We start from the raw sequence: 21290 nt of genomic DNA, 5'->3' as shown, positions 1-21290 counted from the left end.
TGTAACTTATAGTAACTTATGTATAAGAAGTGTCCTTCACGACAGTTTCATAGTCAACAGAGTCTTATAAGATGTTGCTAATAGAATAAAAAAAACATGTGTCAACGTATAAAGTATATGGTATATATGATAAATATTTCAAAAATATATAACAAGAATTTTTCGTGCTAACCATTCTTTACATTGACGGTTCAAAGTACCAACAAGATGTGCCTGTCATTTTTAGGTATCCATTATTTCTATAGGGGAAATCTAAGTATGATAACAATTAAAATTGAAATTTATTTTAAAATTATCAGTAAAAGTAAATGTTAATCCTACCCGTTATATGAAAGACCGATTTGTATCCTAGACCAAACCGTCTAATCTTCCCTGGATCGATTCAGTCAATCAAATGGTTTACCTTTGTTTGACTTTCAATATTGTCATTCTTTTCCTACCTGTTATATGAAAGACTGACTTGAATCCCAGTCCATATCGTCCAATCTTTACTGAATCGAATTCCTTCACACTGCTGTTTATCATCTGAATACCTTCCCAATCTTCCTCGGTAAACTGAGCATTGTTGTACACACATAAGGCTGGACCCTATAAAAGTCAAGTTCTAAATAGGCTAACTTAAAACATTTTTTGATCATTTTTCTTTGGGTTCGTGTTGCTTTGTTGTTAGTTTTCTGTGTTGTTGTATAGTGTACTTTTGTTTTTGTACTGCTCGTCTTTTTCGGTTCTTTTCCCTTGGCAATGTCAGCTTGTTTACGATCAATATATTGAATATCCCATTGGTTTATTTTTGCCTCACTTCTAAATTCTATAATTTCGTAACAATAACCCAAACAATGTTGAACATTATTAAAAGCAAATGATTTATTATTTTCCCTCAGTAATTTCATCATTGGAATTAATGAAATAATATTTACGAAAATTAAAAAAAACCATAGTGTTCCAAAAAGACGGTTTTTGTTTATACAATTACTTTTCATGTCCTAAATGTCATAAGCTGTTACGAAAAAATAAATAAAAGTCAATTATAAATAGATTATCATTATTATATTAAATTAGCTCAGAGTTTAAAAAAAACAATATTACACAGGTCATAATCTTTTTTTTTATGTTAATGTTTTCTTTATACGTCAACTAGATTGCTTTATTCGTTGATGATTGCGTTATACCGCATCAGTTTATATATATATATATATATATTAAATGTAAATCTTACACAGTTTATATTTACGTGTTCTTGTACTAGAGATCATCAGTGTTATCCATTACATTTACTTAATCATTTATTTTACCTTAAAGTATTTGGTGAAGGGTTTTCGTTTTACACTATCGTCATTGTTCAGAGATCGTCCATCGAACAAAACCTTCATTTCTGATGCTTCAGCGTCCTCAGCATTTTGAATGATTTCCTTAAAATTAAGTTTCTCTTAGTATCAAAATGACAGCCATTAACATAATAATATGACTAAGTCTCTTACTTAGACTTTATAATTTACTCCTCAAACATCGGACGTTTTTTATGCGTATTGTTGGTCTTTCAACCAATAAATTACTTTTTTTTAATTCAGAAAAAGTACAGAAAGATAAATTTAAACAAGAAAACATTAAGAAAATTAGATAGGAACATACATGTACACCTCATGTCCTCGAAGGCCGTAATGTGATCTAGTGTTACAAAATATAAGTTCTGTGTCATTAAGTCTGTTGTGGAGTGTTGTCTCATTTTAGCAATCATACCACATCTTATTTTTTTATATTTTTTCAAGAATTTGGGGTATCCATCCATGACACAAAATCTTTACAAGCACAGCAACAACAAAAACACACACAAAATGCAAAGGAACAGTGGTACAATTGTTGCTCTTCATCTGAAAGTCACTGAAGTATTCCACACGGAGAAAAACGCTTACTTGACTGCAAGTTTAAGACGGCCCCTAGCACTAGCTTGAGCGGAATTCTTCCCAGTTATAAATTGGATAGACATAATTGCGGTATTTGTTTAAATTGCAGTTTCAAATAGAATAGGAATACGTGTTCACATTCAATTGACAGATCTATTTATGATTACCATACCTTAAGTATCTGACCGTCATCAGGATACTCGTCAAGAATTTTCTTCAATTGTTTGATCAGAGGTGGCTGTTTCATTGATGAGTAAACAGGTCCATCATCAAATGCATCGTCACTGCTGTCGTCATCGTCCCGCTGTTCCATCTTAATTTCTACTTGTGCCTAAAAATATAAAATTGGAAAAATATATATTTTTCGTGTGTCAAATATATTTTTTTTAAAACAAAAAATCCCAATTACTTTGTCTTTTAATATTTAAACATGTTCATTAATGGTGAAGAATAAAATAAAAGATCTGTGTCCGTGCTTATTTCTGACAAAAACAGTAAAGTTATGAAAAATTGTTCTATGATCTCACTTAAGTTATCAGTCTTTTTATTAGGTACGCAAAACGTGACTTGGTCTCCATACGTCTATCGAATCAAACCAATAATATAAAAAGCATAAATATACGTCAATGAGATAGCAACCCAATGACATAGACCAGAAGACTCAAAGACATCTAGAGATCACCTAGATATCATTGAGCTGGAAGCCATCTATGTGGCCCCCCCCTCCGAATAACGTGTGGTACTAAAATGTACATCTTTACCATAGGACAACTGAAACCAAAGTTGTTGACCTTGACCTCTGATCTAGGAAGTTGACCATATATTATGACATACTATCTGGTATTGGTTAATATAAATGTCAAGTATAAGCTTTGAAATCATAACGGGTCTCTAGATATAGGGCGGACACAACTTGTTACGGATGGACTGACAGACTGATCAGGTCTGTCATTCGAAAGAGAGCCGTGGTGTAGTGGTTAGTGCATCGGACTACAAACACAAAGGTTCCTGGTTCGATTCCCGTTTGGGATGAAAATTTCAGGAACTCAATTTTCGGCTCTCCCTTGGCACCATCTGCGAGTATGGTCGTGAGGAAACGATGATAGTCCGTCGGAAGGGGACGATAAATGGCTGACCCGTGGTAAGAGAGAGCCATATCTCTTGCACGTTAAAGACACCCTTGTAGATTTCGAAAAAGAGTAGGTTAATGCCGCTACAAGGCAGCACTCGTACCCGCAAAGTGGAAAGGGATTAATATAAGTTGCAAAACTTGTTTCCCGATCCACTATAAATAAATATGTTTAAACTAATTCGGCGGGACATTAATAAACGGTGTTCAACAAAAGATAGGAGTCTATACAATTTCAAGCTTTAAACATTTGCGTAATGTGACAGTCCCATTTCACCTGATTTTGACAGTTTGTTTTTATATATGTTGTTGTATATACGTTGAGCAATCGCGAATACCGTCATATACACGTGGTCATATAATGTCTGGTGTGCCTTTCCAACGCGAGGAACTTGTAATTCAGTGGTGGTCGTTGTTCGCTGTCTTTTATATTTGTTTAGCGTTCATTGTTGCATAATAAATCAGTTTTGTTGGTTTACACTTGTGTATGTTTCACATCTTGTCATACATTAACATCTCATGAAGTTTAAATATGGGATTCGGAAATTTTCATCTTTCAAATCATATATCAGCTCGCAGTCGATATCAGTCCTGTAGCCTTAAAGTTCAAATGAAGTGAATGTTACCATTTATTAGCAACCATACGGCCTTCAACTATGAGGAAAAAATCGTATGGTCGAATGTAAAAGTACCCGACATGAAAACTATACAATTGAAAACATTTGCGGATAATTCATAATAAAAAAGTTTGCGAAATAAATATGACAGATATGAACCAACGACAACCACTAGTTAACAGGATGCTGACTTGGGACAGGCACATAAAGAATTTGGCGAGGTTAAACGTGTGTGTAAGTGTTAGCCCTTCCCTAAGCTGGGTCAGTGGTGTAACAGCACAAAATCAGAAAAACGTATGCCCAATTTGGTTACACAGTTCATCACTAATTCAGTTTTTATACATTCTTGTCTTTCAAATTTGGTTTATTCAAACTTTAATGTCTACGTATTGGCATGTTGTATGCTGAATTCCATTTCAATTTCTTGAAATTCTATGTTCTTGCTGTGACACCTTCCTTGGAGAGCGTCAAAGCAAAAAATAAAATAGCCTTTCAAATTAAACCGTTATAATCTTGTCATGAAATCCCAATATCGGCCCGCTTTACTTGTTTCGACTTTAAAAGTCGATATATTTAACTGACTGATAATCAAAATTGTAACGACAAAATTTGCTATTCAAAATACTTTTAGTAACCCTGAGTTGAATTATATGAAAAACAATACTTACTTTTTAAGATATTAATTCTCGTATTTATCATGTTGCTTACAGCTCCGAAGTCTTAAAATGTTTAGTAATGTCATGCGTAATCGAAATTGTTATCCTTTGTATCATTGTTAATCAATAATAGTGTGCACTAAGTAATCTGAATATTTGCCAACACTGCACAATTTTCATATCAACTGACTGAAAATCCTCATACCAGTATATCAAACGGTTTTCCGGAAATATTTTCCAGACGGTTTTCCGAAAAAAAGTTATAATGAAAGTAAAAGTAGAATTGTTATAGATAAAAAAAATGTGAAGAGTAATCTTTGCATCTAAATTTACTAAAATAATTATATATTTAATTTTTGTTATCTTATACGATAAACACAATCTTATGTCAATTTCAGATGAAAATCAACTTTGTTGTATTATATCAGAATCGTATAATGCTGTACCGAATCCTTCAAAGCTTTCGTCCTATTACAAAAATACTTAAAACTTGATATTTTGCTTGCTTTGAACTATTTTTTACGATTTTTTTTATTACTGTAGCGAATAGAAAGGATAGAATAATAGCCATTAAAAGAGGAAAATAATTATTTCCTTACCTAGTAAATGAGTCCCTGATACATTGTAATAGATTGTGGTAAAAAGTTTAACCTTCCTAAAAAGGTGTGGAGTGTTTCGCAACGTCAGCATTTCTTTTTTCTTTTCTTTTCTTTTCTTTTTTGTTGTGTTATATTTTTTTCTCAGCAAAACAATTGCTTCTTTTAAATGTTTTATTTACTTTCATTTGGTTTCAGTTTGACTATTATTAGTAATATGATCAACTGCACGACCTAACAGAAAATGGAATCCTTTCTAGATTCTCGGATAATGGACAGCTGAATGTAAATGTAACACAAAATATCAAATGAATTTAACTATAGTATAAAGTTTCTAACAAACACAACGGGAGTAACCATACATTTATGATTTAATTGTATCATGTTCCCTAGGGTTACACCTACTATGCTGACGTTAGATTCTTGTTTGTTAATAGTTTTGTTGTATTTGTTTGGGTTTTCTTTTAATATGAAAGCTTAGATTACATCTTGAGGCTTCCAATGATATCAACGATGAAAATGGAAAAAAAGAAAAGAGAAAAGTGAAAGGCGAAAAGCACAAAAAAGCAGGCTCTGTATCGTCAAGAGCATAGGCAAAGGTTGAACAAAGATGTATAAAGACAATATTCTTACTCTAAAGCAAAATTCGATTGAAGGTATACTTATGTATTGTCTTTCAAATAGCAGTAACATCATTTGATTAAAGTCGGTAATAGGTGTCTTACGATGTAAATTTTTAACTTAATATATGTAAAAGGACTGTTCTATCAAAGGCGTTGAGCTGCTACAGGTTATCTTGATTTCGATTTTTGTATTTTTTAAATTATGTAGAAGAAAAAAAAATAAAAGTAGGACTAGGCATTTGTTATCCCATGCTCATTATATGTCTTGGATTTTGTTTGGTTAAAGACAGGTCGTTAAAAAAACATAGCCCACGATGTTACTTTCTAGAAACCAATAAACCCAGTCTACTGACGATTTTATCAAGTAGAAACTGCCATTGCGACTGCTTACACAAAATATTTTTGAAAAAAAAGTTTGTTTCCAGTTTTCGGAGAGGAAAATAATTTGTTTTTGACCCTGAGAAAAAAAAATTGTTTGTTTCACCCTCAGCTGCCACTTTATGTAATGCTTAAATTGAAAGAAAAAAAATGTTTTCGATTTGTCGCCAAAAAAATAGTTTGTCTTTCGCCGAAGGAGAAAAAAAAAATTTGTCCAAAAAAAATTCCATTTCATGAACAGGCAAGGGTCGAACTCATGATTTTCCAATCAAGGCGAGCATTGTATCACCGAAGCGACGAGGGGGTTTGTATATCAGAAAATAATATTTTGTATCTCTGGCATGGATTTAGACACAAAGCAGAATTTAAAAACTTACTTGTTGCATATTATTGTTACTCCCACAAAGTTCATCTTGTCTTTTGTTTTCTATTGGCTGCTGTGTACTTTCACAAAGTTGATCTAATCCTTCGTTTTCTATTGGCTGCTGTGTAAGTACACTTTTTTCCCATGCTGAACACGAATACTGGTCGATTGATTCCGATGTACCTGGGAAGGAAAAAAATGTAAGACAAAGTGAAATATTCAACCTCATGATCGATTTTTTCCACAACGTTTTGAAGCAATTGTTTGCCATGAAGGTATTCATGGATAAGTTACTATTCTAGATTTTAAATACAGACTTACTCCATACGGTACGGAACCGCAAGCTATAAATTGCCCCAACATTGACTAGTGCAAAAATATTCAAACATACAACAAAGGTCCAATCTGTGGTAATATATATAATCAAAGAGCTGAAAGCTTTGCGAAAAAATGACGCCACTGCCTCTAATATTGGGGTATTTTTTCATGCAAGTCTTGATTTTCACATAAACCGAATTAAGTTTAACATTGCAACATGTCTCGTAAGCATATAATTGATATTCGTATATGCGTGTGTGAAGTGACGACGACAACTGACTGTTTTTTTTAATACAAATGAACAGATCAAGAGTCAAGACTACCTGAATGATCTACAGTATCCAATGACTATTGGCTTGGTTTGTTTTTGTACAAACAAATAGGTCAAGACTACCTGAATGATCTACAGTATCAAATGACTACTGGCTGGTTGTTTTTGTACAAATGCATTGGTGATCAAGAATACTGGAATGCTATACAATATCCAATGATTACTAGCTGTTCTTTTGTACTAATAAAAAGGTAAAGACTATTCAAATGATCTACAATATCCAATGGCTACTTGCTGTTCTTTTGTACATACTAAATAAAGACTACGTGAATGATCTAAAGTACTCTAAGTAACGTGTAATTTATTTCTTGCAATTTCATTTTTTCTAAATCAAGAATACAGACTACTATAAAAAAATAAAAATAATGTTGTATGATTGCTAATGAGACAACTATCCACAAAAGACCAAAATGACACAGACATTAACAAATGTAGGTCACCGTACGGCATTCAACAATGAGCAAAGCCCACACCGTATAGTCAGCTATAAATGCCCTGATAAGACAATGTAAGACAATTCAAACGAGAAAACAAACGGCTTTATTTATTTTAAAAAAAATGAACGAAAAATAAATATGTAACACATAAACAAACGACAACCACTGAATTACTGCTCCTGACTCCGGACAGGCACATACATAAATAATGTGGCTGGGTTAAACATGTTAGCGGGATCCCAACCCTCCCCCTAACCTGGGACAGTGGTATAACAGTACAACATAAGAACGAACTATAAAAATCAGTTGAAAAAGGCTTAAACTCATCAGACGGACAAAAATACAAGTGGACTAGTATCCTTTCAAATCAAATGATCACAAAGAGCCTGTTGTAACAAGCTCTTATACCCCACTAGTCCTGTAACATATGACTTCGCATTCTTATTCAACTTTTAACGTTTTTATACTGATATTTTCATTATTTTTTTTTAATTTTGAATGTTAAGTATGACACATTGATAGTATTTTTTTTTTTTCAGAACAGTAAATAGAAATAGTAAATAATGCTCCCGAGGTCATATATTATAGGACTAATTACCCACATAGATATAGGAAGATGTGGTGTGAGTGCCAATGAGACAACTCTCCATCCAAATAACAATTTAAAAAGTAATTCATTAAATAAGTTACTAGTGACATTGTTATTTCTGTTACTTGAAGCAAATTCTATATCTGTAGATTTATACAATAGCACAATATTGTTATACTTGTTTTATTTCACCTATAAGATTAGACAAATAGGGATACTCCTTTGATTTTTATTTCATGTCAGTCAGATCCCTTTATATGAAACTTGAAACCACCTTTCTGCCATATTAATATTTTATAACAACTCTTCTCAATTTGATATTCATTCTTAAACCATATATAATTGTAAGCTAATTATTAATTTACACTAATCCACAATCATTCATGTCAAATTTCTGTCTCCATTTAAGTTTATGCTTTTGAACCATCATGGTATTAAACACAATTCCAAGTAATTATGCTGTTATAGTGGGTCACCATAAAAAAATTATATTCAACTTGGGTGGCAGTAATATTCCAGTTATTGAAATTTGTGTCAGATTGGAAAATGAACTAGACCTTTAGGAATTGATCTCATTATTTAATATGGAACCATAGTATGGGACCCCTACCCAGTAACAAAATAAAACATGTCAAGCGGCAAAACTTATCACCAGAGATTACAAGTCAAGAGCGGATAGATAAGTCTCCAAAATGCTTGCCAAACTGGAACTTCAACAAGATCTCAAGACAAGGACGAAAAAGGAGTTGAAGCCAAAGTTAGTATTTATGTAAAAAGTAGTTGAGGGGCTGATTTACGCTATTGAACCAGACGAATTCCTAAAAAAACATGTCCAAAGAGAACCATAACTGCAGAGAAATTCAAAAGATACCACGCAACAATTATTGTGGAAGCAATGGAAAAGCAAGTAGAGAATAACTCTTACTGTGAGTTAATTGACATTCCACATAATAAAACACCGTACATAATGCAAACTCATCCTGTGTAAGACAGTGATCGCGCCGAATCAGCTATGATAACACTGTTGTGCACGCATCAAACGTAGAGAGCTTAAAATCTGTTCTCCCGCCCCGCCAATCAATCGACGGCGCTCTCTCAAACCGTTGTATTAAAGCCAGCATCTATATCGACAATTTATTCACGTCATACAGATACAGTCTGTTACAGACTCTACACGGTACTTCGATCTGTCTTATAACCAGTAGAAAGTGGACCAACACGGACATACTAGTAATATTTTCTTATAAAAAAAGGCAGTTGTTTGTAAAAAAAGACTATCAAGTATTCCCCGATTAATTATATATCTTTAATGTTTTAACAATGTTTTAGTTTTACATCACATAATCAATAAAGTTATAAAAATAGATTTATGAGTATTTTTACTACATTGGTTGGTACACTTCGATCTTTTTGGTAATAAGAAGGACAGGAGGTATGTAAACTGGTTCCCGGTTGATTACTACACATGATAAAACAAGCAGATTCCAGTTTGTATGTAAAAGAGTAAATACGAAACCAAGCGCGGTAGGCGGAGAAATGTAATTGGGAAGGAAATATACGAAACTAAGCGCGGAAGGCAGAGAAATGTAATGAAAGTTCAGGTCAGCAGTATTGGAACAAGACGCTGAAATTACGGGGCGCCGAATGGGACTCTTGTGGTTTTGTACAAAATTCAATTCTGTCATAACAAAATCATTTTTGTCTTACAAAACTATGTGCTACAGACTTGTTTTGTGAGAACTTCAATTTTGTGATGACAAAATTCATTTGTGTAGACAAAATTCATTTTTGTCATGACAAAATTCATTTTTGTAGACAAAATTCATTTTTGTAGACAAAATTCATATTTGTCATGACAAAAGTAAATTTTGTCTTAAAGGTATGCAAATATGTTTATATTTGCATACAAAATTGACTTTTGTTACCTGATATGGAAATTAAATCACAAAAGTCAATTGTGTACGGTAAGATTCAATTTTGTGAGACAAAATTGACTTTTGTGAAACAAAATTAACTTTTGTGAGACAAAATTGACTTTTGTGAGACAAAATTGACTTTTGTGAGACAAAATTCAATTTTGTCATTTTTGTTGAGTCAATTTTGTCATTTTTGTTGAGACAAAAGTCAATTTTGTTAATTTTGTTGAGACAAAAGTCAATTTTGTTAATTTTGTTGAGACAAAAGTCAATTTTGTTAAATTTGTTGAGACAAAAGTCAATTTTGTCAATTTTGTTGAGACAAAAGTCAATTTTGTCAATTTTGTTGAGACAAAAGTCAATTTTGTGACGACAAAATTCATTTTTGTGATGACAAAATTCAATTTTGTAACAACAAAATTGACTTTTATGAGACAAAATTGACGTTCGTGAGACAAAATTGACTTTCGTGAGACAAAAATCAATTTTGTTGAGACAAAATTCAATTTTGTTAATTTTGTTGAGACAAAATTCAATTTTGTTGAGACAAAATAAAATTTTGTTAATTTTGTTGAGACAAAATTCAATTTTGTCAATTTTGTTGAGACAAAATTCAATTTTGTCAATTTTGAATGGGACTCTTGTGGTTTTGTACAAAATTCAATTCTGTCATAACAAAATCATTTTTGTCTTACAAAACTATGTGCTACAGACTTGTTTTGTGAGAACTTCAATTTTGTGATGACAAAATTCATTTGTGTAGACAAAATTCATTTTTGTCATGACAAAATTCATTTTTGTAGACAAAATTCATTTTTGTAGACAAAATTCATATTTGTCATGACAAAAGTAAATTTTGTCTTAAAGGTATGCAAATATGTTTATATTTGCATACAAAATTGACTTTTGTTACCTGATATGGAAATTAAATCACAAAAGTCAATTGTGTACGGTAAGATTCAATTTTGTGAGACAAAATTGACTTTTGTGAAACAAAATTAACTTTTGTGAGACAAAATTGACTTTTGTGAGACAAAATTGACTTTTGTGAGACAAAATTCAATTTTGTCATTTTTGTCATTTTTGTTGAGACAAAAGTCAATTTTGTTAATTTTGTTGAGACAAAAGTCAATTTTGTTAATTTTGTTGAGACAAAAGTCAATTTTGTTAAATTTGTTGAGACAAAAGTCAATTTTGTCAATTTTGTTGAGACAAAAGTCAATTTTGTCAATTTTGTTGAGACAAAAGTCAATTTTGTGACGACAAAATTCATTTTTGTGATGACAAAATTGACGTTCGTGAGACAAAATTGACTTTCGTGAGACAAAAATCAATTTTGTTGAGACAAAATTCAATTTTGTTAATTTTGTTGAGACAAAATTCAATTTTGTTGAGACAAAATAAAATTTTGTTAATTTTGTTGAGACAAAATTCAATTTTGTCAATTTTGTTGAGACAAAATTCAATTTTGTCAATTTTGTTGAGACAAAATTCAATTTTTTGACAAAATTCAATTTTGTTGAGACAAAATTCAATTTTGTCAATTTTGTTGAGACAAAAGTCAATTTTGTCAATTTTGTTGAGACAAAAGTCCATTTTGTCAATTTTGTCTCACAAAAGTCAATTTTGTGTAACAAAAGTCAATTTTGTGTAACAAAAGTAATTTTTGTGTAACAAAAGTCAATTTTGTGTAACAAAAGTCAATTTTGTGTAACAAAAGTCGATTTTGTATGCAAATTAGTTCACAGAAACCGAACTAAACTAATTTAAATACAAAATTGACTTTTGTCGCTCAATTTTCAAATTAGGTAACAAAAGTCAAGTCTGTGTAACAAAAATGAATTTTGTCATGACATAAGTGACTTTTGTCCGCTGATAGATAATTTTGTATGACAAAATTTCAAATTTGTAGTATGATACAAATTTTGTTAAACTGAACTCATTTTTGTTGAACAAAAGTCACTTTTGTCCGTACAAAATTGAATTTTGAGTACAAAATCACAAGAGTCCCATTCGGCGCCCCGTAGAAATCGTCATTTTCCAAAAACGAGAAGCACTTATGAACCACACAAACAATCGATAACCATTGAACAACTTATGAGTCGACAGGTGCAAACAAATACAGTGGGTTTACACATTTTAACAGGTGCAAATATTCACCCTAATTTGAATTAAGCCTCACAACATAAAAAGACAAGAAAGTTTAGTCGTTGTGATTTCTAGCTGACTATTATTATTTTTTATGCTTTTACCTGATGTTCAATATGTCTTCTGGCTCTCAATCCCCGTGGTATCTTTAATTCGTTTGTTTTCATATGTTTGTGTACGTTAAATAACTCTTATGAGTCATTCACATGTGTTATTTATGTGTTATTACCATTGTTTATCTCAAAAACGTTTTGTTTTTAAAATACGGTAATGGTCATATATTTAATTATATTAATAAATTACCTGGTGCTATGATTGCAGTAACTTCATTATTTGGAGTTAGCTGTTTTCCATTTGAAGTTTTCACAATAGTAGTAATGAACTGCTGTATGCTTTCTTGATAATTTGCGTCTGTATCTAATGCATCTCTCCTCATGTTGAAATTCAAGACTAATGACCCTGTATCTGATTGTGTTTCCTCCAAACAATCTTCGTCATCCTCACTTACACAACCACTTTCGTCAGCACATATTTCATCTATATATTGACAATGAAATCATACATACTCTTAATTTTGATAAATTTTGTATATTTAAAAATGATTGTGTGTGCCATTCGAAATAAGAAAGATGAATGGAGAAACATAATTTTTATCTTTTATTATCGCAAATTAAAGTATCTAACCATAAAGAGTTAAAGGGTTAAAAACAATTCATGATTGCAATTCTTACACTTTTAGTGTGTAACTGCGTAATTACGTAAATCCAACTTTGTTTATTCTTCATTTGTAACAATGCAGCTCTATAATCAAAGTATGACATTTACAACTCTTAATTTACAATTACTAGTATAAATTTATGTCATCCGACCAGGTTTTAAAACAAAATACGTTGTATAAAGCGCGTGCGAGTTACATTGAAACTCGCAAAACAGAAACCATTGATTTATACATTTTTATTAAATCTGCACTTCCATACTCGGTTTGAAATAATGTCTGTACTGCATATGTTGGGTATTTATAACAGAATGGTCAGTTATTTTCATAGAAAAGAAAAAGAAAATTTGTTCATATGTTTATATGAGCAAAGAAAGGAACTACCTTCAAAAGTACAAACCTTCTGGACTTGTTATTATCATACACATGGTTTCCAAACATTTGAATTTACATAGTCTGAATATCCTTTCGATGAATCGCCGTATTTCTTTCTCAAATTTCGACTGGTCTTCTAATAAAGTCTGTATCACATTAACCAAAATGATAAGACTCCCTTCAGACGCATTTGTAAATACAAATTGTATCTGTCCTTTGTTTATTGCTTCCTTGACAGAATTCAAAAGTTCTGCTTTCTGTTTTGCATCATTGTCACTAATTTCTGGAAATTTGCAGACCAATTGAATATATTCTGTTGCTGAGTAAAATTATAAAAATAAATAATTTTAGATGCACGCCAGAGATATTTTTCAAAATGCACCATTATACATTGTATCTTTGCTTGAAATGCATTCTCCAAATGAATTAGGTAGTTACTTTCCTTTTACTTTATTTATTATTATCGAACGTTTAACTTTAGGCAACTTAACATATATGGCTGATAACGTTTTACGCCTATACATTACTTATCAGTGTTAGAACAGGTTGGTTCATAGATTGCCAAATAATGTTGTGAACAACACAATGTTGTACCAAACCTGGCTTTGGTCATAAAAGACATTTGAATAGAACAACCTTAGTGTTTCGGAGGTTTTTAACTTTTATGAATGAATAAAGAAGGAGAACTAGAAATTTATTATATAATTAGAGCAAATGGAAAATATAGTGTCCCTAGAATGAAATGCACGATTTCAATTACAGCATGTGTTATTTTCCATTTTCTATAGAAGTTTATAAAGTAACCTTCCATGGATAGATGTATTCATGTGCTCGGCTTTCATTACATATAAAATATGTAAAATCTTACAATATCAAGAGACTACCGTATCATGAAAAACATGTTGGCGTTATTCGCACTGAAGTCTTGTACCTTTTGATTCTCGGGCTGCTAACTGTTCCTCCATATACTTTGTTAAACCTTTCTGGCGATATACCATTACTGTTTTACTATGACCTTCCACAGGAAATACACTAAAGCCTGAATAGATTATAAGCTTTAACTTTCAATTTAAAATACAACAAGCTTCAAGTATTGTATTAACCATGAAATTCGGACAAACATGTATCACGGCCGACACTCGGCTAACCGAGCGATTGGTCGGTTAATCTATATAGAGTATGCGGCTATATGGGCGATTGGTCTGTTAATCGGGTTGATTATACGTCTGTTAAGAGTAAAACACACAATCTAATGTTAAACTCTATTTAATTTTGATTTTTGGGATATTATAAGAATAAATCAATAAAAGAAAATTGTCTGATAAAATGATATCTATCATAGAACATTTTCCACCTGTAAACACATTTCATAGTCTTCGCAGTTTTCAGTAAAACTAAAAGGCGTCGCGCAAGTATGTAGTATTTATGCTTATACGCATAGCAATTATTCTCATAAAAGCCGAAACAAACAATTTTAGATATCATTTAAAGGATACAAAATAGAAGATTGGTTCTAAAAAATAAATTGATATTATTAAATATTTCATAATCGTAATTTAACGTGAATAATACCACGTTTTAGAAAAAAATATGGGAATAAAGTCTGTTAATGGGTTGGACAATTGAAATTGTGTCAGTTAAGAGTTATTTAGCCACGACAATAGTTCTGCTACCTTTATATTTTCCAATTGAAAAAGTTAGGAATGGGATGTTCTTGAGTATAAAAAATGAAAGGACAATACGGTTCACCAACAGGCACTTGTCTCAGATTTCCAACCCCACCCCCCTATATACCTTAATATAGGTATATAGGAAAAAAAATTCTGAGACAATTGCCTGTTTGTGAACAGCATCCTTCTAGTGTAAGAGCATTTTTATTTTGACTTTCTTTTCATTTTAATGAAAGTGTGTAACTTCAATGCATCGTGATATGGATTGGCCGCTTGAATATGCATGAATTCATTATTAACGTTTAAATCAGCCTTAATGTTTGTGTCTGTTCAAAGTAGAAAGTTCTCATATGCAAATGATATTTGTCACTGGACGTTTAAACCCTAATTCGTCAGCATCATCCAGTTGGTTCTTTTCTTCTATTACTTATTCATATGCTGCTTACAAATCATTCTAAAGAAGTAAATGTTAAGGAGCGAATGTAGCTACATTTGGTCATCTTAAGTTTTAATTCATTTTATTCTGTTTAGTTCCTTTCTACATAAGTGCAGAGGAGAACTGCAGTTGTCCGCAAGTAATCTTCTAGCATTTGTCACCAATATGAGTACATCGCAATCCGTTACTGTTTCAACACACAGAGGTGTTACATGTCTGTATTCTTTTAAAAACAATCATTTTTTTTTCTCTCTCTTTTTTAGCAATGCATCACTCTCTATTGTCCTTATCTGTCATTCTATATACTGCGTCTCCATCCAGTTTCTCTTGTATACCAAGAGGGTCCGGATTGGGGGTGTTGTTTATTTCTGTATTCTTGATGTTTTCATGTCACTTTTCCCTACATTTTATTTATCTTACTATTTATTGTTTCTCTATTCTTTATATTTAAGCATCCCAAAATATTTTACTTACTAATGTTTAGTTACATTACGACGTTCATCTTTGTTTTAACAAACAATATATATACTGGTGACCAATGTAGATGACAAATTGGTGTCATTCATGACAATTAAAAACAAAACACAATCCACATGATTTTGCCACCATTCTTAGGTGAAATTAATATTACTTTAATTTTACACCTTTTGGAACCATTTTTATCAATTTCCAATTTCCATTGTCTAAATTGTTCATTGTTTATGTGCTGTTTCCGTATATCTTATGTTTTATGGTTCATGTGTTGCTTCCGTATATTTTAGCCGCTCGTCTTGAGCCTACACATTTGATCCGATAACACCCCATGTAGCAATAAAATTATTTTTAATGCCACTCATAACTCTGAACAGACCAATTAACAGACCGGTTTGTGTACATCCGACCCATTAACAGACCAGGTTTTAAATAAAGATTAATTAATATCACCAATAAACAGATTTTCGTGTAGATTTTTCACACAATGATATCGATATGGTTAACAAACATATACCTGTCTTTTTGCGATGTTCAAAATATTGCATGCAAGTAAATTCAACCAACGTGTCATTTTGTGTACATTTTGTGTGTGTAAAATGTGTATAAATAAATTGATTAGTAACCCGCCTTTTCATTTTATAGATCGTACATCGAAGCTAGAAAAAAAATTACACCACTGGATTTAGTACATTGAATTGTTTTGTTAGACATGAATAACTTTTATGATAGAAATATATTTAAAAAGTTAAACAATAAAACATGTTGAACTTTCAATGGTTTTCTCGATAACACCTGATTAACATACTTTAGCCTACCCGATTAACAGACCAACCACCGATATAGCCGCACACTCAATATAGAATATAGATTAACCGATTAATCTCTCGGTTAGCCGAGTGTCGGCCGTGTGTATACGTTTTTAAGAAGTAAATAATGTAAATGCCACCATCGTATAATATTATGTCTTGTGGCTTGTTGTTTGTATAAACTAATGTATCATTAAGATTAAGTAAATTAAGCTTTGTAAATTTCATCCATGATAACATGATTTATGTATGTCTTCGAACCAGCTCAACGGTAGTAACGTCGAGTACTGTTAGATCGGTACTTGTTTTCTTGTCTTATTTGCTTTTTCTATGCTTCGTGTCAATTTGGCGAATGACAAATTATAATCTGTTAAATGCTATTTTACCTATGCAAAAGTTGTTAATTTCATTGACAGCGACCACGTGCGCCCTGAGTGTCTATCGATAATTGTTCATATCACTCTTAGTGGAGCAGCGAATGTTGAAAAAGTCGCTTAGTTAACGATTTTAAATTACCTAAATACCTCATGGACTTTTATGGCCGTAAATTGTCTATCGATTATTCAGCTTTTTAAAAATGTTTGTCGTAAATACAAAATGTGGTACAAATGACGTTAAAAATAACCTTAATAACTGACGTTACCCAAATTGTATCAAATACCATACAGCTAATTCGGTAGACAAATTTCATAACAAAGCCGTTCTAAAGGCCATTTCTTAATAGTCGTATATCCAAAGCACAATGCATTTGAAAATGGCTGAATATAACACTGAAAAAACATCGTTTTTCACCTAGCATTATTTTCACGTGCAGTTTACGTAAAGGCACAGCAGTAAAACCGCCTTATAATACTTCAATCGACCCGATTTACTTTTTGAAGTTCATTCATGATAAAATAGATATTTGGCTAAATATCTGCTTTTTATCCAGAATTCAAGTCCGTATATTTGTCACAGATTAACCGACATTGTTGTGGTTTCTAGTTATAGTCCCACATTCATCGATTGAGCGAAGGTCATTTCTAGTTATTTTCAAGCAGATTTCTTGTTAATTTTATAATTTCCGAAGTCTTGTGATTAATTTATGTCGTTTGGAATTGTTATTTATTCATTTTTGTTGAATTTAACTGGGAAAGTTAATGTCATTGTAGGGATTGTTTGGTTTTCAGGTGTGTTTGATTTGTTTTTTATTCAATCAAATGGAAAATTTAACAGTCCGGTTAAAACTGGTCCCACCAGATGCCCCAAAAAAGGAGAGTGGATATTGGTGTTGACAAATGCACTATTTGCAATTCTGTTATTGAAGAAATTTAAATAACATCAACAAAGAAGAAAAAGTCTGACAAATGCCGCAGCAAAGAGACATGGTTATTTGTTCAGTTATTTGAATGAATTATGCAATGAAACAGCATTATCCGTATTTAGGTATCATATGTCATGTTACACAAGTAAGCAGAATTTAAAATCAGTAACTTTTTTTTCAGCTGAAAAGGAAACACCAGATATAAATTCTGATTTATCTAATTCTTTGGTGCCTGAAAATATTGAGCACAATACATCAAAGTGTATTATTGTCTCAAAAAAAGGGTGAAAACATATAGTCAATTTCATCTGCTTAAAGGTTAGTCAATCTCAAAGATGCTGCTGTTTGAGCATGCGCTGAAATGATTAATCGATTAGAGCAAGATAATTTGCTCAATAATGTAGTGTATCACGCACATGTCTGACCACATACTTGGCATGTAGACCAAAATCCCCTGATAAATCTGCGTATGATTTGGCATTTGAAAGAGTATTTGAAATTATAGACAGAGACCTTATTCGTGACAACAAGTCTCTTATATTGTCACCACTTTTGACAATGTACCAGTCTTTTTTACCAGATATAGTCAGTAAGACATACTGTAATTCCTCTAAACTTAAGGCTTAACTTGAAAAGTACTATAGTGATGCCATTATGTTTTTGCTCAACAAGGACAAGGTAAATCTAGCATTGTATTTGCTTGCGATATTTCCATTGGATACGCTGTTAAAGCAGCGAATAACATCGGAGCAGAATTGAAATGCTTGAGATAAAAGCCGACCAGTACATGTAGCTCAACCAAAACTTACAAACAAACCGATATGCATGTACTTTATGAAGCAGCCTCAATATAAAGACAAAAAATGGAAAAAATGTATATATCTTATCATTATCATGCGAATGACGAAGTATCGTTGGAAATATTAGAAGCAATGTTGCCACCCTGTTTGATTACTTTTTTTGTCACTTGACTTCTTGATAAAAAGTCTTTTGAAACATTTTCTTCAGTATCAATGGATATATTGCATGACATTCGAAGAAAATGTGTTGCTCTCGCAGAGTGGTTGGTGTCAAATTGTAAAAACATAGTTACTTCATTTAGTCTTGGTCTTGTAGTACAGTTGTATCAAGAGTTTGGATCGAAGTCTTTGATTGAAAATTTAAATGCACATGGTTTCTGCGTCAAGTATGACGAGATTTGGAGGTTTTTGACTAGTGTAGCGAATGCTTTAATAACAAAAATACAAATAGTTTGTTGTGTTCCGTTCGGTTTAGCTAACTGTGTTTCCTTAATTCCAGAAGGTGTGGACAGTACTGACATTAATACCGAAACGATTGACAGTAAAACACATTTGACTCGATGGCGCGTGCTATAATCCAAAATTCAGTTTTACATGGAACACTCGGATTAAGTATCAGACAACGATTTGAACGGAAACAGGACAAATCTTAAGTCTATTAAAATATCCTCGCTGATCATGGTGCAGTGCTTGCCCTTTACAAAACCAAATATATAAGGGGCGAACCGCTTGCACTTATTGAGTAATATATCACTCCAATAACTATATTATATGAAATGGTATATTGTATTGAGATAGTTGGAACTCATTTCAAGAAAACTAATTGACATGTCGAATCCTTGAAAACTGAAAGGAAATTTAACATGACTGCACATCTTATTTGATTTATCAAATATGCATTTCAGATACTCTATGAAAATCTTTTATCCTAAAGTATTCAAGAAATGCTATTTGTCGATGTCAAATATTAAGGTTATTCTGTTACTGTTTTTTTTTTATAAGGTATACCACGAACTACCTTCAAAAAAGTTAAATAATATGTTGTTCTGACGTCCTGTGCAACTATGAAAAAGATTGTGTATGAACTAACGCATTTCCCCATAATACTACTCATATAATTTATTGAATAGATTATTAATTTTAAAAAAAAACAATGGTATTGTTTCTCTTGATGAATATACAATTTTTTTAAGTGATGACCTTTGACCTTAATTTTCGGTATAATTGTACAAGATTTTATATTTACGACACATATTTTCAAAAACTACACGATTTCAGCTTTCCAATGAGCTATTAAAATCCCATGAGGTATCAGTTAGGTAACTTTAAATTTCTAAAAATGCCTTTTTCGCCGCTCCACTATCTACTGTACTGAGAAAGAAAATTATCAGTCAGTAAGATCAAAAGAAAACTCCGTAAAATAGCGATAACAAAGTTTATATCTATTTAATAATCTACCTTTTCTATCCTCTACAAAAGACGTTGAATCAAGTATTTCATCCGTTTTATCTTCCATTTTCAAAGTTTGGAACTCCTGGATTTGACTTTCGAATGATGGATCTGGTTTTTTTGTAAGATATCGGTCCACTCGTTTACCAACCTTGGTGAACTCAATGAAGAAATCTAGCATCTCTCCTTCTGATATCATCGAAACACCATGCATGTATTTATTTCTGGCATTTTTAATTCGTAGTATATCATCACCAATCGCATTTTCTGTTGGAAGTGGTTTTGCACGCCAGTTACGCGAAGGGGCTAAAAATAGTCCAAAGCATGTACCAATTTTCCAACTGAGCGATATGTCAAGTTGTGTGAATCTAATTGCCGGGTTTACCAATGTTTTCACAATTTTCCATTCTTCTTGATTCAACTTAAACGATTTTTTCTTTTCAATTTTCTCATATACTAGTCGAGGTTCGACACCTGAGTTCTCCAATAATTCGTGCAACATTTTAGAAAGTACATCTCTTAAGACCAGATTTATTCTGGCATTCCTACATTGTTCAAGTGAAAATGCCATTTTACTGCTATTGCATGTTTTGCTTTTTCTTCATTTTACAATTAATTTTCGTTTTACATCTGTTTTATGATTTATATTACCTGTAAATACATGTAGAAAACTATTCAAATATCCATTGAGGTAAAAAGTAACATCGTTTAAACAACTGCTGTCATACTTTAGATGCATGCATTCAAATTTATGTAACCTCCTATACATTTCTAGGAATATGATTGGTTAATAGCGTCCGCGTGTAGACCATGTGTATTCCAAGTAAGATTGATAGGGGATCATGGCTTATTTCAATACACGGTTATAAGTCTGTAGATACGACTATGACACTATTTGATTATTTAAATGTATTGAAGGTTCTGTTTAATATTGTTATATCAAGGTTGTTGATATTAAATTGTTATTGCTGATATTGTATTTTTTTGTGCAGACCAATGGAAAAAGGTTCATAAAATTGAACACTTAAACACTTTAATATAAAAAACAAGAAGATGTCGTATTATTACAAATAAAACAACTCTTGTCTAAATTCAAGGCATAAATTACCTCAGCTGCATTTGGCACAACTTTTTGGGATTTTGGATCCTAAATGCTCTTCAACTTTGGAAATGTTCGGCCTTATTAAAATTTGATATGAGCGTCACTGATGAGTCTTATGAAGACCGGGAAACGCGCAACTGGCGTACTAAATTATAAT

Source organism: Mytilus trossulus, chromosome 4, assembly GCF_036588685.1.
Source record: "Mytilus trossulus isolate FHL-02 chromosome 4, PNRI_Mtr1.1.1.hap1, whole genome shotgun sequence".
Classification (NCBI taxonomy): domain Eukaryota; kingdom Metazoa; phylum Mollusca; class Bivalvia; order Mytilida; family Mytilidae; genus Mytilus; species Mytilus trossulus.
Note: the sequence above shows the minus strand (reverse complement) of the source record.